The 14864-nt window shown below is 35.8% G+C and overlaps 1 non-coding gene across 1 annotated transcript; it reads left to right on the forward strand.

Moving 5' to 3' along the window:
• The first annotated feature begins 8282 nt into the window (after positions 1-8282).
• Positions 8283-8389, forward strand: LOC120365776 (U6 spliceosomal RNA). The gene has a single exon (XR_005580629.1). It is a non-coding gene; the product is annotated as a U6 spliceosomal RNA (small nuclear RNA).
• Positions 8390-14864: the final 6475 nt, after the last annotated feature.

The following is a 14864-nucleotide window of genomic DNA, read 5'->3' on the forward strand; positions in this document are numbered from 1 at the left end:
AATGTACAGCACTTAATAACCAATAATTATTAAAAATGAAAAGATAAAGAAAAACTAACTTACTCGTCCAGCTTTATTTGTTGTAAGTTCTCTAAGTAATCTCTCAGTTTATGGTGAAGACATCTCAAATAGATAAATTTTAACAATCATATTTATAGAGTTATTAAATTATGACTAACCTGTTGTTTATCTTTCCTTACAATATACCTAGCCAAGTATATATTTAATACCTATTTTATTACTTCTTATATATATCAAATTCCATAAAACCTTTGTATCAATCTGAAACCTTTGGACATACTGTTTAATTTTTGTTTTAATTCATTTTAAAATTACTAAATATAAAGAATAAAATAAATGTTGATGAATTTGTTTTCTAATCTCATATGTAAACTGATTTATATAATGTATCATATGTTAACTGATTATATCACAGAAATTAAGCATTTTTGTGACCTAGAAAAACTACATGATCTTCATATATTATAATAAAGTAAGTACTATTGGTGTTCTGCCTTCTAATTTTACTTCTAGTAGAAGTAAATATTCTTTTACTTTAAGACAATTAGTATGAGGAGTTTGTTTATATATCAATAATAAATGGCCCATCATCCTGCCTAAAGTCCATGGTACTTCATATTTAAAACACTAACCATGTTTTTCTTCATTATAGAAATCTATAGACATTAACACATCACTAAACTAGGCTAGATTTTTGGGAAGATGCAACAAAGTATGTAACTTTTTCTCACCCACACCAAACACATTCATAACCACTCAAGTCTTTGCTAAAATGGTGAATATGTGAGTGAGATGAACATGAAGTACCTAACCCATGCAGGAAGCAGGAGAGGTGGGAGGGGGAATGGCAGTGATAACATAGGGGTAGTAAGTGTGAACGTCATATTTGAAGTTGTAGGTCAGAGAGCAATTCCCTAAAGAGAAATTTTACCTACTTTGGAATATTTCCCATAACTAAAAAGAAGTGAAGAGGAAGGGATGCTTGACTACACATGTGTTTGACTGTATGACTAAGGATTAAAATAGTGGTATTTGAATAAAAATATTTTAAATGTATATATTTACAATACTCAAAACATTTAAAATCATTTCTCAAATTTTATTCTCTCTGATTCATTCAACAAATTCTAAATATTTATATTGATCTAATTAATCACTATCAGCCAGCTCAATTCAAACTGCATTATCTGACTAGAATATTTTTATTGTTGAGAAGAACATGAAAAGAGACTATTTAGATTAGAATGATCTTGATGTTAATTATAATGCTTCATTATGCACATTAAATCATTTCTAACTGAATTCATTCCGTTGAATACAAAAAATAATTGAATAATCAGGGAATAATTTAGCTATAATCTCGTAACTATGAATAAATATCCTGACACGTTATTTCAGCAAAATATCAACAAGTTTAAATGTACAACATGTTATTAGAGTACAACCAAATGCTATTTATGAAACTTCCTAAACAATTTGGGAAAACATGTCATATAAAATATTTTGAAATGTGTTAAGGAGCTAGGTTTATCCACAAACAAGAGAGTCTAAAGTTAGATCCAATAGTTATTTTAGCAAGGTCTTCTACTCTCCTTCCAGTTCAGATAGGTAATCTAGAATATCAACTGTCTAGGATGTTCATCTGAGAAACCATCTATGTTTGGGATGTTAAAACTTTCTGGATTTTTTATTATTTTATTATTAAATATGACCATTAGGTAAGCTTATTTGGGTTTTAAGGTAGCCATTACATATTTCTCCAAGTAATTTGGCCTGATAAACATAGCTTGTTTCTAAAACATGAACAACCAAGTTTAGCACAGGTACTAGCTTTCTAATGATAGCCAATACAGAAATAAATCCTTTCAGGCATAAGTTTAGAGTTTTCTTTCTTGGTATTTATTTTTTATATGGTAGGAATTAGTAATGCCTAGTTACATTTTATTAGTTATCTGAAGACTAGTTTTATATGAAGCTTCAATATGTTAGTGAAACCGGAACAAGATATTCATGGCTATATGTCATCTGATCTACTTCCACATTGTGTTACAGCTTTAAATAAAGCTTCTCCACTGTACTTCTTCATCTACACATAGTAAGCCAGGAAAATTAACTTTGGAATCTATTGGTCAGTTCATTTGCTACAGATATCACCACTATGAACACTATAAAATTGTATTTAAATATAGTTTAACTGTCTGTAAAAGGCCTGTGTTAGTCAGCTCAATTAGACCCCCTGCCGTATCTCAAGGACAGAGGGCTTTCTGTATTCAGGGGTTCTTGCCATTGTATACTGGAAGAATTGGATCGCAGGTGGGCTTGGGGAATGAGTGCAAGATTTTGTTGAGTGGAAGTAGCTCTCAGCAGATGGGGGAGCCAGAAGGGAGATGGTTTTCCCCTGGAGTGGAGCTGCTCAGTGGCCCAGACTTTCCTCTGACTGCCCTGGCCAAACTCCATGTGATTCCACTGGTGGATGGCCAGCTGGCATGTTGTTGTGCTCTTCCACAGAAGTGCTCTTCCCAACATCCAGTCACTTCTGTCTTCTTCACTGATGTGCTCCACTCAACGTCCAACTGCTGTGCTTCTGCCAGCTAGGATCTCAGGGTTTTTATAGGCACAGGATGGGGGCATGGTGGGCCAGGGTGGTCTTGGAAAATGCAGCTTTTGGGCATGAAGGCAGGAGCTTGTCCTCACCTAGGTCTATGGACACAGGTCCAGGGATAGGCCTCTAGCCAGGGACCTGCCTTTCTCTACCCACCACTTCCCTGCCCCCTTTCTGTATCAGTAGGAGTTGTATTGAATCTATAGATTGCTTTGAGTAATACAGTCGTTTAACAATATCAATTCTTCTGATTCATGTACAAGACAAATCTTTCCATTTATTTGTGTCTTGTTCAGAGTCATTCATTAATCTCTTACAGTTCTTTTTTTTTTTTTTTTTGGTATAGATCTTTTACCTCCTTGGTTTAATTTATTCATACATATTTTTTTTCTCTCTGATGCTGTGGTACGTGGAATCATTTTCTTAATTTTCTTTCCCATAGTTTCCAGCTAGTATAAAAAAATACAACTGATTTGTATGTTGATTTTATACCTTGCAACTTTAAAAACATGGGTAAAAAGCTCCTTGGCATTGAATTTGGCACTAGCGTTTTTTTGGTTGTGACATCAAAACCACAGGAAACAAAAGCAAAAATAAAGTGAGACCATGTCAAACTAAAAAGTTTTTGCAAGCAAAGGAAAAAATGAACAAAATAAAAGAGCAGTCTGTGGAATGGGTTGCAAACTGTATATCTGATAAATTGTTACCATTCAAAATATGTATGGAACTCACGCTACTCTAGCAACACACACACACACACACACACACACACACACACACACAAAATACAATTAAAAAATGAGCAAAAGTCGGAATAGAGAATAGGGAGCCCTATAGACCCTTAGTGTGAATGTATATTGGCATAGCCATTATGAAAACAGTATGGAAGTTTTTTTTTCACATTAAAAATATAAGTACCAATATGTTCTAGAAGTCTCACTTTTGGATATTCATTCAATGGAAATGAAATAAATATGTCAGAGAAATACTTGCACCACTCATTTCCATTGAAGTAATATTGATGTTGCCAAAATATGAAAACAACCTAAGTATCCATCATGGGATAAATGGATAAAGAAAACACACAAAATGGAAAACAATTCAGTCTTAAAAAAGAAGGAGATCCTGTCATTTGCTACAACATGGATGAACCTGGAGGATATTAGTTTAAGAGAAAATAGCCTAGACATGTAAAGACAAATGCTACATGATATCATTCATAGATGCCATCTGAAAAAGTTGAACCCATAGAAACCATAGAAGTAGAGATTAGACTGGTAGTTACTAGAAGCTGGGAAGTGGGGGAAATAGAAAGATAGTAGTCAAATTGTACAACCTTTTGCTTTTAAGATGAACAAGTTCTGCTACGGTACAGCATGGGTGGTGATAGATGTGTCAATTAATTTGATTGTGGTAATCATTGCATAGTGTATACATGTCAGATCATCACATTGTACACTTAGAATGTGTATAATCTATATTTTTGAATTAAATGTTTCAAAAATAAAAATTTTTAAAAAAGAAAATTCAGTGTAGAAACTTTAATATGTGAAGAGTGGCAATAAAATATGTACATGAAATTGCAGCTTATAGTCTACCATTCATATCAAATTATTCATTACCATGACACTATTTCGGGTAGTTGTAACACGGAGATACCGATGCAGTTATTTCCCTAGGGTGAGATCTGTTGCAACAGGAAGCCAAAAAAAGGGGAAAACAATTACCTAAAATGCTGACTATATAAAATTGTTAAAACACCATGTAGATAAGTGATATTTAAAGAAATTAAAAAATTAAATTTTGTTTCATTTATAGAAACAAAAATATTCAGGTGTTTTTTTTTTTTTTTTTTTTTTTTTTTTTTTTTTTTTTTTTTTTGAAACGGAGCCTCACTTTGTTGCCCAGGCTGAAGTGCTATGGCATGGTCTTGGCTCACTGCAACCTCTGCCTGCCAGGTTCAAGCAGTTCTCCAGCCTCAGCCTCCCAAGTAGCTGGGACTACAGGTGCCTGCCACCACACCCAGCTAACTTTTATATTTTTAGTAGAGATGGGGTTTCACCATGTTAAACAGCCTAGTCTTGAACTTCTGACCTCATGATCCACCCAATTTAGCCTTCCAAAGTGCTGTGATTACAGGCATGAGCCACCATGCCGAGCCATATTAATGAATTTTATTAATGACTCTAGGGAAAATATAATGTAATCAGAGGGATAATAAACTAAGATCCTTCACTGAAGAACCTGACATTATGATGAAAGAGGGAACTAAACTGAAAAATATATTTCAGTATTGTAATGATTCATGTTGTAATCCATATAGACTATGAGTGGTGTGAACATTTTTTTCCCCCTATATTGGTCAGAAAAGTCTCAGTATAAGATGACACTGACTTCTATATAGAAGGGAATCACAGATGCAAGATATTAAAAGTTGAAAGAGGAACAGATTCAAAAGCATTTTGCACTTGTGTTCACTTCATGGTGAATGCCGATAAAAGAATATTTGAATTACTGTGCATCATTGTTATTATATATATCATATACTGGGTTGTGTTTGTATGTGCCCTATTATGGCATGATTAGACGCCTTTCTACTCTAACATATTAAGACTGATAAATGTCTATCAACAAACAACAATTATTGCTTCAACAATAGAATATATCTATTTCTGGACTATAAAAAGTATTTATTTGCTTTATTTATATTCAATGTAAACTAGGTCATCTATCCTAGAATCCCATCTATATTAATTGAGCAGAAAAATACATGTGTATACATGCATGTTTTTATATGTGACTCTGTGTGTGTGTGTGTGTGTGTGTGTGTGTAAGAGAGAAGAGAAAAGAGAAATGCACAGTTACGTAGAACAGAGACCCAGAGAAGCATGCTTTTACCTTGGCATTTTCAGTAACAGTTATAAATGTTGAACTGCCTGTATTAGTAAAGTAGATAAAGAACAAGCAATTTTTGTAGATTACATTAAAATTCCATATCGATTCTGAGTAATATTTCTATTACTTCAAGTGAATAGAAGTTTTGATAAAGGCAAATTAAATAAAACTACTTAGCCTTTCTAAATTACATGGGAGAAAATAAATTGGCATATGAAATTCATTGTAAATTTTCTAGAAATTTTAGAACATTAAGTTGTGTGTAAGCATTAAGAAATTGACACTTGGTTTAATCTTATTTTGTGAACAAGCTAGTTTTGCACTGAAATAGAAAAGCCCTTGTGGTTTTATCTGAATGAAAGGGTATTTGGCTTGTTAATGATTTAATCCTATTTTACTTACTATTTAAATACAGTCATGTATTGCTTAACAATGGGGATGCATTCTAGGAAATGGATCATTAGGTGATTTTGTCATTGTGTGATCATCATAGTGTACTTAAAAAAACCAACATGGTAGACCCCACTACACACCTAGACTGTATGGAACAGCCTATTGCTCCTGGACTATGAAGCTATATAACATATTATTCTACTGAATACTATAGGCAATTCTAACACAGTGGTAAGTAGTTGTGCATCTAGACATGTACAACCATATTATAGAAAAGGCACAGTCAAAATATAGTGTTATAGTCTTACGGAACCATCAAGTATGCAGACCATCATTGACCAGAACGTTGTTATGCAGCTTGTGGCTGCAATTCATACAGAATATTTAAAATTTTGTTTTATATATAACTCTTTATAGCTGGATAAATGTGGCAGAAGTCACTGGATTAAAATTAAAGAGAGTTGGGACTTCTGCCAAGATGGCCAAATAGGAACAGCTCCGGAGTGCAGTTCCTAGTAAAAGCAGCGCAGAAGGCGAGTCATCTCTGCATTTCCAAACGAGGTACCAGGTTCATCTCAATGGGTCTGGTTAGACAGTGGGAGTAGCTCAAGGAGGGCAAACCAAGGCAGGGTCGGGTGTTGCCTCACCTGGGAGGTACAAGAGAACGGAGAACTCCTCCTCCTACCCAAGGGAGGCCACCGGGGACTTTTCCAGGCACTCCAGCACTCTGTCTCAGATACTGTGCTTTTCCCACAGTCTTTATAGCCCAGAGACTAGGAGATTCCCACGGGTGCCAACAGCAGTGTTGCAGGTTTCCAGCCCAAAACTGGGCAGACATTTTAGCCAGCACCATGGGTTTCCAGCACAAAACTGGGTGGCCGTTTTAGCTGGTGCCTGGAATGCCTGTGATATGGATCCACCCATTCCCCTGAAAAAAATAGGGGGCTAAAGGCAGGGAGCCAAGTGATCTGGTTCGACAAGTCCCACCCCCACAAAGACCAGCAAATGGAAACCCTCTGGCTTATGACTTTTGCAGCCAGCACAGCAGTTTGAACTCTAGCCAGGGCCTGTTGAGCTTGGAGAGGGGAGGGGCATCTGCCATTACCAAGGCAGTTCTAGTCTTGCCAGTATAAACAAAATCCCAAGGAAGTTTACATAGCAGCCAGGCAGAGCCTACGGCAGCTTGGCAAGGGCTCTGCAGGCAGACTGTGACTAGAATCCCTCCTTGCTGGGCAGGGCATCTCTGAAAAAAAGCAGTAGCCCATCAGGGACTTAAAAATAAAGCCCCACCTTCCCAGGTCAGAGTACCTGGGAAAAGGGGTGATTCTGAGTCCCATTTCAGTAAACTTAAATGTCCTTGCCCAGCAGCTCTGAAGGGAGCAATGGAGCTCCCAGCACAGCACTTGAGCTCTGAAAAGAGACAGACTCCCTCATCAAGTGGCTCTCTGACCCCCATATATCCCAAGAGACACATACAGTAGAGCTCTCTCACCACTCCTATTCAACATAGTGTTGGAAGAAAAACAAATGAACAAACAAACAAAAACAAATACAGCATATTCAATTAGGGAAAGAAAAAGTCAAACTGTCTCTATTTGCAGACAATATGATTGTATATTTAGAAGACCCTATCTTCTCAGCCCAAAGTCTCTTTAAGCTGATAAGCACTTCAGCAAAGTCTCAGGATACAAAATCAGTGCGCAAAAATCACAAGCATTCCTATACACCAGTATCAGACAAACAGAAAGCCAAATCATGAGCAAACTCCCAATCACAATTGCTACAAAGAGGATAAAATAGGAATACAACTAAAAAGGGATGTGAAGGACCTCTTTAAGGGGAACTACAAACCACTGCCCAAGGAAATAAGAGAGGACACAAACAGATAGAAAAACGTTCCATGGCTCATGGTTAGGAAGAATCTATATCATGAAAATGGCCATACTGCCCAAAGTGATTAATAGATTCAACACTATCCCCATCACGCTACTATTGAGCTTCTCACAGAACTGGAAAAACCCACCTTAAACTTCATATGGAACCAAAAAAGAGCCCACACAGCCAAGACAATCCTAAGCAAAGAAACAAAGCTGGAGGCATTACGCAATATGACTTCAAACTATACTACAAGGCTACAGTAATCAAAACAGCATGATACCGGTACCAAAACAGAGATATAAACCAATGGAACAGAACAGAGGCTTCGGAAGTAAGGCCATCTACAACCATCTGATCTTTGACAAACCTGACAAAAACAAACAATGGAGAAAGGATTTCCTAATTAATAAATGGCTTTGGGAAAACTCACTAGCCATGTGTAGAAATATAAAACTGGACTGCTGCCTTACATCTTATGCAAAAATTAACTCCAGTGCTTGCTTCAGGAGCACATATACTAAAATTGGAATGATACAGAGAAGATTAGCATGGCCCCTGCGCAAGGATGACATGCAAATTATTGACACGTTCCGTATTTTTACACATATACACCATGGAATACTATGCAGCCATAAAAAAAACAATGAGTTTGTGTCCTTTGCAGGGACATGGATGAATCTGGAAACCATCATTCTCAGCGAAGTGACACAAGAAAAGAAAATCAAACACCACATGTTCTCACTCATAAGCGGGTGTTGAACAATGAGAACACATGGACCCAGGGAGGGGAGCATCGCACCCTGGAGTCTGTTGGGGAGGACTAGGGGAGGGACGACAGGCAGTGGGAGGTTGTGGAGGGATAACATGGGGAGAAATGCCAGATATAGGTGATGAGGAGGATCGAGGCAGCAAATCACATTGCCATGTTTGTACCTATGGAACAATCCTGCATGTTCTGCACATGAACCCCAGAACCTAAAGTGCAATTTTATATATATATATATATACACACACACACATATACATATATATACACACACATACACATGTATATATACACACACACACACACACACATACACACATATATAAAATTAACTCCAGATGGATAAAAGATTTAAACGTAAGACCTAACACCATAAAATTCCTACAAGAAAACCTAGGCAAAACCATTCAGTACATAGGCATAGGCAAGCACTTCACGACTAAAACACCAAAAGCATTGGCAATAAAGCCAAAATAGACAAATGGGATCTAATTAAACTTAAGAGCTTCTGCACAGCAAAAGAAACAAGCATTAGAGTGAACCAGCAACCAACAGAATGGGAAAAAATTTTTGCAACCTACTCATCTGGCAAAGGGCTAATATCCAGAATCTACAAAGAGCTAAAACAAATTTACAAGAAAAAAACAACCCCATCAAAAAGTGGTCAAAGGATAAGAATAGACACTTCTCAAAAGAAGACATTTATGCAGCCAACAAACGTATGAAAAAATGCTCATTATCACTGATCATTAGAGAAATGCAAATCAAAACCACATTGAGATACCATCCCAACACCCTTTAGAATGACAATAATTAAAAAGTCTGGAGACAACAGATGCTGGAGAGGATGTGGAGAAAGAGGCATGCTTTTACACTGTTGGTCAGAGTGCAAATTAGTTCAACCATTGTGGAAAAAAGTGTGGCAATTCATCAAGATCTAGAAATAGAAAAAAAATTTGACCCAGCAATCCCATTACTGGGTGGTATATACCCAAAGGATTAAAAATTGTTCTAGTATAAAGATAGATGCACAGGTATGTTCATTGTGGCACTGTTTACAATAGCAAAGACTTGGAACCAACCCAGATGCCAGTCAATGATAGACTGGATAAAGAAAATGTGACACATATACACCATGGAATACTATGCAGCCATAAAAGAGGATGAGTTCATGTCCTTTGCACAGACATGGATAAAGCTAGAAACTATCATTCTCAGCAAACTGACACAAGAACAAAAAACCAAACACCACATATTCTCACTCATAAGTGGGATTGAACAATGAGAACACATGGACAAAGGGAGGGAAACATCACACACCGAGGCCTGTTGGAGGGTCGGGGGCTAGGGGAGGGATAGCAGGTGATGGGGGTATTGGTGAGGGATAACATTAGGAGAAATACCTAATGTAGGTGATGGGGGGATGGATGCAGCAAACCACCATGACATGTGTATACCTATGTAACAATCCTACACGATCAGCACATGTACCTTAAAGTATAATAATTTTTAAAATGTTATAATAAATATAAATTAAAAAATCTTTAAGTATAATAATTTTTTTAAAAAAGTTAAAACCAACTTAAAAAAAAAAAAAGACAAACGGGTGGCCAACAAACATATGAAAAAATGCCCAACATCACTAACCATCAGAGAAATGCAAATCAAAACCATCTCATACCAGTCAGAATCATTATTATTAAAATGTCAAAAAACCATTATGGCAAGCCTGCAGAGATTATATAAAGGGCACATTTATATGCTTTTCATGAGAACGTAAATTAATTCAGCCTCTGTGGAAACAGTCCCGAGATGTCTCAAAGAACTTAAAACAGAACTATCAGTTGATCCAGAAATCCCATTACTGGGCATATATCCAAAACAAAAGAAATAATTTTACCAAGAAGACATATACACCCATTTGTTTATTGCAACATGATTCACAATAGCAAAGACATGGAATCAACCTATGTGCCCATCAATGGTGTATTAAAGAAAGAAAATATGGTATATATACACATCTGTGAAAAAGAACGAAATCACGTTTTTGCAGCAATGTGGATGCAGCTGGAGGCCAGTATTCTAATTGAAGTAATGCAGGAACAGAAACCCAAATTTTACATATTCTCGCTTATAAATGGGATCCAAACATTGGGTACTCATAAAACACAAAGATGACAACAACAGATACTTGGAAGGAATAGAAGAGGGAGGGAGAGAGGGCGGGAGGGGGGCAAGGATTGAAAAGCTGTTGGGTACTATGCTTATACCTAAGGGACAGTCCCCAAATCCCAGCATCACGCAATACACCCATGTAACAATCTACACATGTAACCCTTGAATCTAAAGTACAAGTTGAAATTACGAAAAATAAAATAGCAAATTAAAAAAAAATTAAGGGGTGCTAACTGATTTTGGGGAATTTTGATAGATATTTGTGATAGGTAAAATATACCTTGACTACACATAGGTGTGTATTTATACATCTGTATATATTTTCTTCTCTTCCATATCTATCAAGAAAAGAATAGAGAATGACAGAAAGAGACAAGCAATAGTACAAAAAATTTATTTTGTTAAGGTATATTAAGAATAGGACTTAGCCAGGCATGATGGCTCACACCTGTAATTCAGCACTTTGGGAGGCTGAGGAGGGTGGATCACTTGAGGTCAGGAGTTTGAGACTAGCCTGGCCAACGTGAAATCTCGTCTCTACTAAAAATACAAAAAAATTATCCAGGTCGGGTAGAGGGCGCCTGTATTCCCAGCTACTCAGACGCTGAGTCTGGAGAATCGCTTGAACCTGGGATGCAGAGGTTGCAATGAGTTGAGAATGCACTGTTGCACTCCAGACTGATCAACAAGAGCAAAACTGTATCTAAAAGGAAAAAAAGAATAGAACCCAAAGAGCTCTCAAAGTTTGAACAGAGAGCTTGTTCTGAATATTACGTACCCATAGAGAATTTTGAGGTAAAAGATAATCAGTCTAATTGTCGGAATTCAGGACTCAGAAAACAGAATATATTTTAAAGGTTTATATTGTTTGATAAGTTTTTCAATGGATATGTTAAATCAGCAGATAATTATTGATTTATTTAGTTTATGCATTTACTGGGAATTAATCTTCTTATCTGTATTGTTATATTACTTATACTGACAAAAGTCAACTAGCTTATTTTACAAAACATATTATTAGGGTTACTGAAATGGAAATAAAATCCACAGAAAAGTACTATTTCAAAACATTGATTACCTGGGTTGCAAAAAGAAATACATATTTGTGGATGGCTAGCTGGAAAGAAACCTGTATTTGTGGCTTTACCATAGCTATTCTTTAAAGTACTAAAATAAACTTGCTTCTTGATAGAGTTTCCATGCACTGCCTGAGATGAAACTTGTTTATAGTCTACATTTCTCTCCTGTTATAATAGTAGGAGTTTATTTTTGAAGTCATATATGTCTGTGTATTCCTTTTCTAGTGATAACTTTGGAATAAAGTGATAATATCAGAACATAATTTGATTCTGTGCTTTTTTATATCTTATTTTTTTCTGTATTATCTGGATTTTCTGTTAAAATACACACACCCACCCATGAAACAGGTATGTAAGACTTCTGTTTTTACTTCCAACATGGAAAGAGCTTGGAAGCTGCCATTTCCATTCTTACAATAAGAAAAAGCTAAACAAACTGAAAATAGATTACTTTTGGGGGGGGCGCATCAGGAAACTAAATGAATAAACAAAACAAAATATATACATTACAATGTAATGCAGCTCAACTATAAAAAGAAATGAGCTACCTAACAACACAAAGGTATGGGTGAATCTTAAATAAATATTAGTGAAAGAAACCAGCCTGAAAAAAATTACATAATCATTCCTAGTATATGATTTTTAAAAAGAACATTAAAATATCAGAAATTGTTAGGGGGTAGTAAAGTTGAACACATGAAGAAGTATAGTGTGTTTTGTAAGGGCAATGCAACTATTCTGTATGATACTATAATAGTGGAAACGTGATACATTAGACAAAATGCATAAAATTTTACAGCTCAAAGAACATTTTAATTCATACAAATTTTTTTTTTTTTTTTTTTTTTGGAGACGGAGTTTCGCTCTTGTTACGCAGGCTGGAGTGCAATGGCGCGATCTCGGCTCTCTGCAACCTCAGCCTCCTGGGTTCAGGCAATTCTCCTGCCTCAGCCTCCTGAGTAGCTGGGATTACAGGCACACGCCACCATACCCAGCTAATTTTTTGTATTTTTAGTAGAGACGGGGTTTCACCACGTTGACCAGGATGGTCTCGATCTGTTGACCTCGTGATCCACCCACCTCGGCCTCCCAAAGTGCTGGGATTACAGGCGTGAGCCACCATGCCCGGCCCATACAAATTTTAAAATAAGTTTAGATAGAAGGGATTCCAGGATGGCATTTAGAATTAGAGCAAAACAACAAAACTGTGTTATAAGTATATAAAATGGCCTCACTAAAAGAAGTGGGGAAAAAGGCGCTCCCTTAAGTGACTCTGGAAACAAGTGGCATATATAATATTAAATACAAGAGAAATTGTACATAAACTATTTGGTAAAGTTATCTCCCCCAAGGAAAATATTTAATAATTCTGGTACTGAAATTGAACATTGAAGTTAATGGATGGTGGATGGTTGGAACTAAGTTTTTTACTGTTGGACTGAAAGATTATAGACAAATTTGAGAAGGTGGCTAGAATGATTTGGAAATTGATTAGAAATGGAGATTTTAATATGAACTATGTTTAACTTAATATGAATATACATAATTACATGTAGAAATAGATTTACATTGCGTAGAATAGAAATACATTTCTATGAGTATAAACATGGGCTAATACATAGGTACCTATATATGTGTGTATGTGCATGTTCATGTATATATTTACACAAACATATATATATAGTCTAGACACACTTTTATATGTGTGTGTGTGGATAGATAGATAGATAGATATGTCTCTGTGTGTGTGAAAATCTGTTCCTTGTTCTATTAGGTGAGAGGGGCTAGAAGCTATGGGAACATGGTAGTGACAAACCTGATGCCAGGATCTTAATTTACTATACCATTATCCAATAAGGAGACATAGGGCTCTATAGAGAAATGGCTGACTCAGACTAGAGCAAGTAATATGCAAAATGAGCCTGGAACATCTTCTCATGCTATAAAACAAAAAGTTCTCAGAAAACCAAATGAAACAAACATGTACACACAATGATATGGGTATGTCAAAGGGTCACAGGAGCCCAAAGAAAGCTGTCAATGGTGAAAGCTGGATGAATTCGAGCAGCAAAAGGAAATAAAGTATAAAATAAATATCTATGAATTCACACTGATGTAAATTATTGAACAAATATATGAAGCAGAGACACATCTTCAGTGCAGAAATACTCCGAACACTTTACGTGGATACTCTGCCATCAAGGAGGTGGATTATAACTCCCGATTCCTAACTGTAGGCATGTATAGTGACTTGCATTCACAGAATATATGGAAATGGGATATATTCTAATATCAATTACACAAATTACACAAATGTAATTAGCAGTGGGACACCTAACAAAGAAACACTACCTCAACCAGGTTGAAGGTGATGATGGTTAACAAATAGTGATAAGTTTTGTGATAGCAGGTAATATTTTTGATACGTAATAAAATAACATGTCGCTTCTGTGGTCTGCCTCCTCAAAACACGTAAGCTGAATTTAATCATGAGAAAAACATTAGACAAGTGCCACTTGAGGGACATTCTACAAATTATCTGTCCAGAATTTCATAAAACTGTCAAGATCATCAAAAATAAGCAATTTTGAGAAACTGTCATAGCCAAGATATACTTGAGGAGTCAAGGCAAGTAAATGTCATGCAGTATCCTGAATGGGATACTGGGTCAGTTAAATGACATTAGGTAAATCTTAAGCCTATCTGATACAATAGAGACACTAATTACTGCTAATATTTCAATACTGGTTCATTAGTTGTAACAAGTGTATCATGCTAATGTGAGATAATAATGGGTGTAAAATATTAATAATTGATAATAGTCATTAAAAATAACCGGATGTGTATTGTATAGAAAGTTTCTGTACAATTTTTGCAATTTTCCATCAAACATAGGACTATTTTAAATTAAATGTTTACTTAAAGCCACAGGTATCTTATTATGCTAATCTTCACAAGTCATCTTTGTATTTGACCACCTAATATGTGCCTAGAATTTTCACATATTTATACATTTACATAATTATCTCAAAATATTATAAATAAAGTAATTTTA

This window comes from Saimiri boliviensis, chromosome 16, assembly GCF_048565385.1.
Source record: "Saimiri boliviensis isolate mSaiBol1 chromosome 16, mSaiBol1.pri, whole genome shotgun sequence".
Classification (NCBI taxonomy): domain Eukaryota; kingdom Metazoa; phylum Chordata; class Mammalia; order Primates; family Cebidae; genus Saimiri; species Saimiri boliviensis.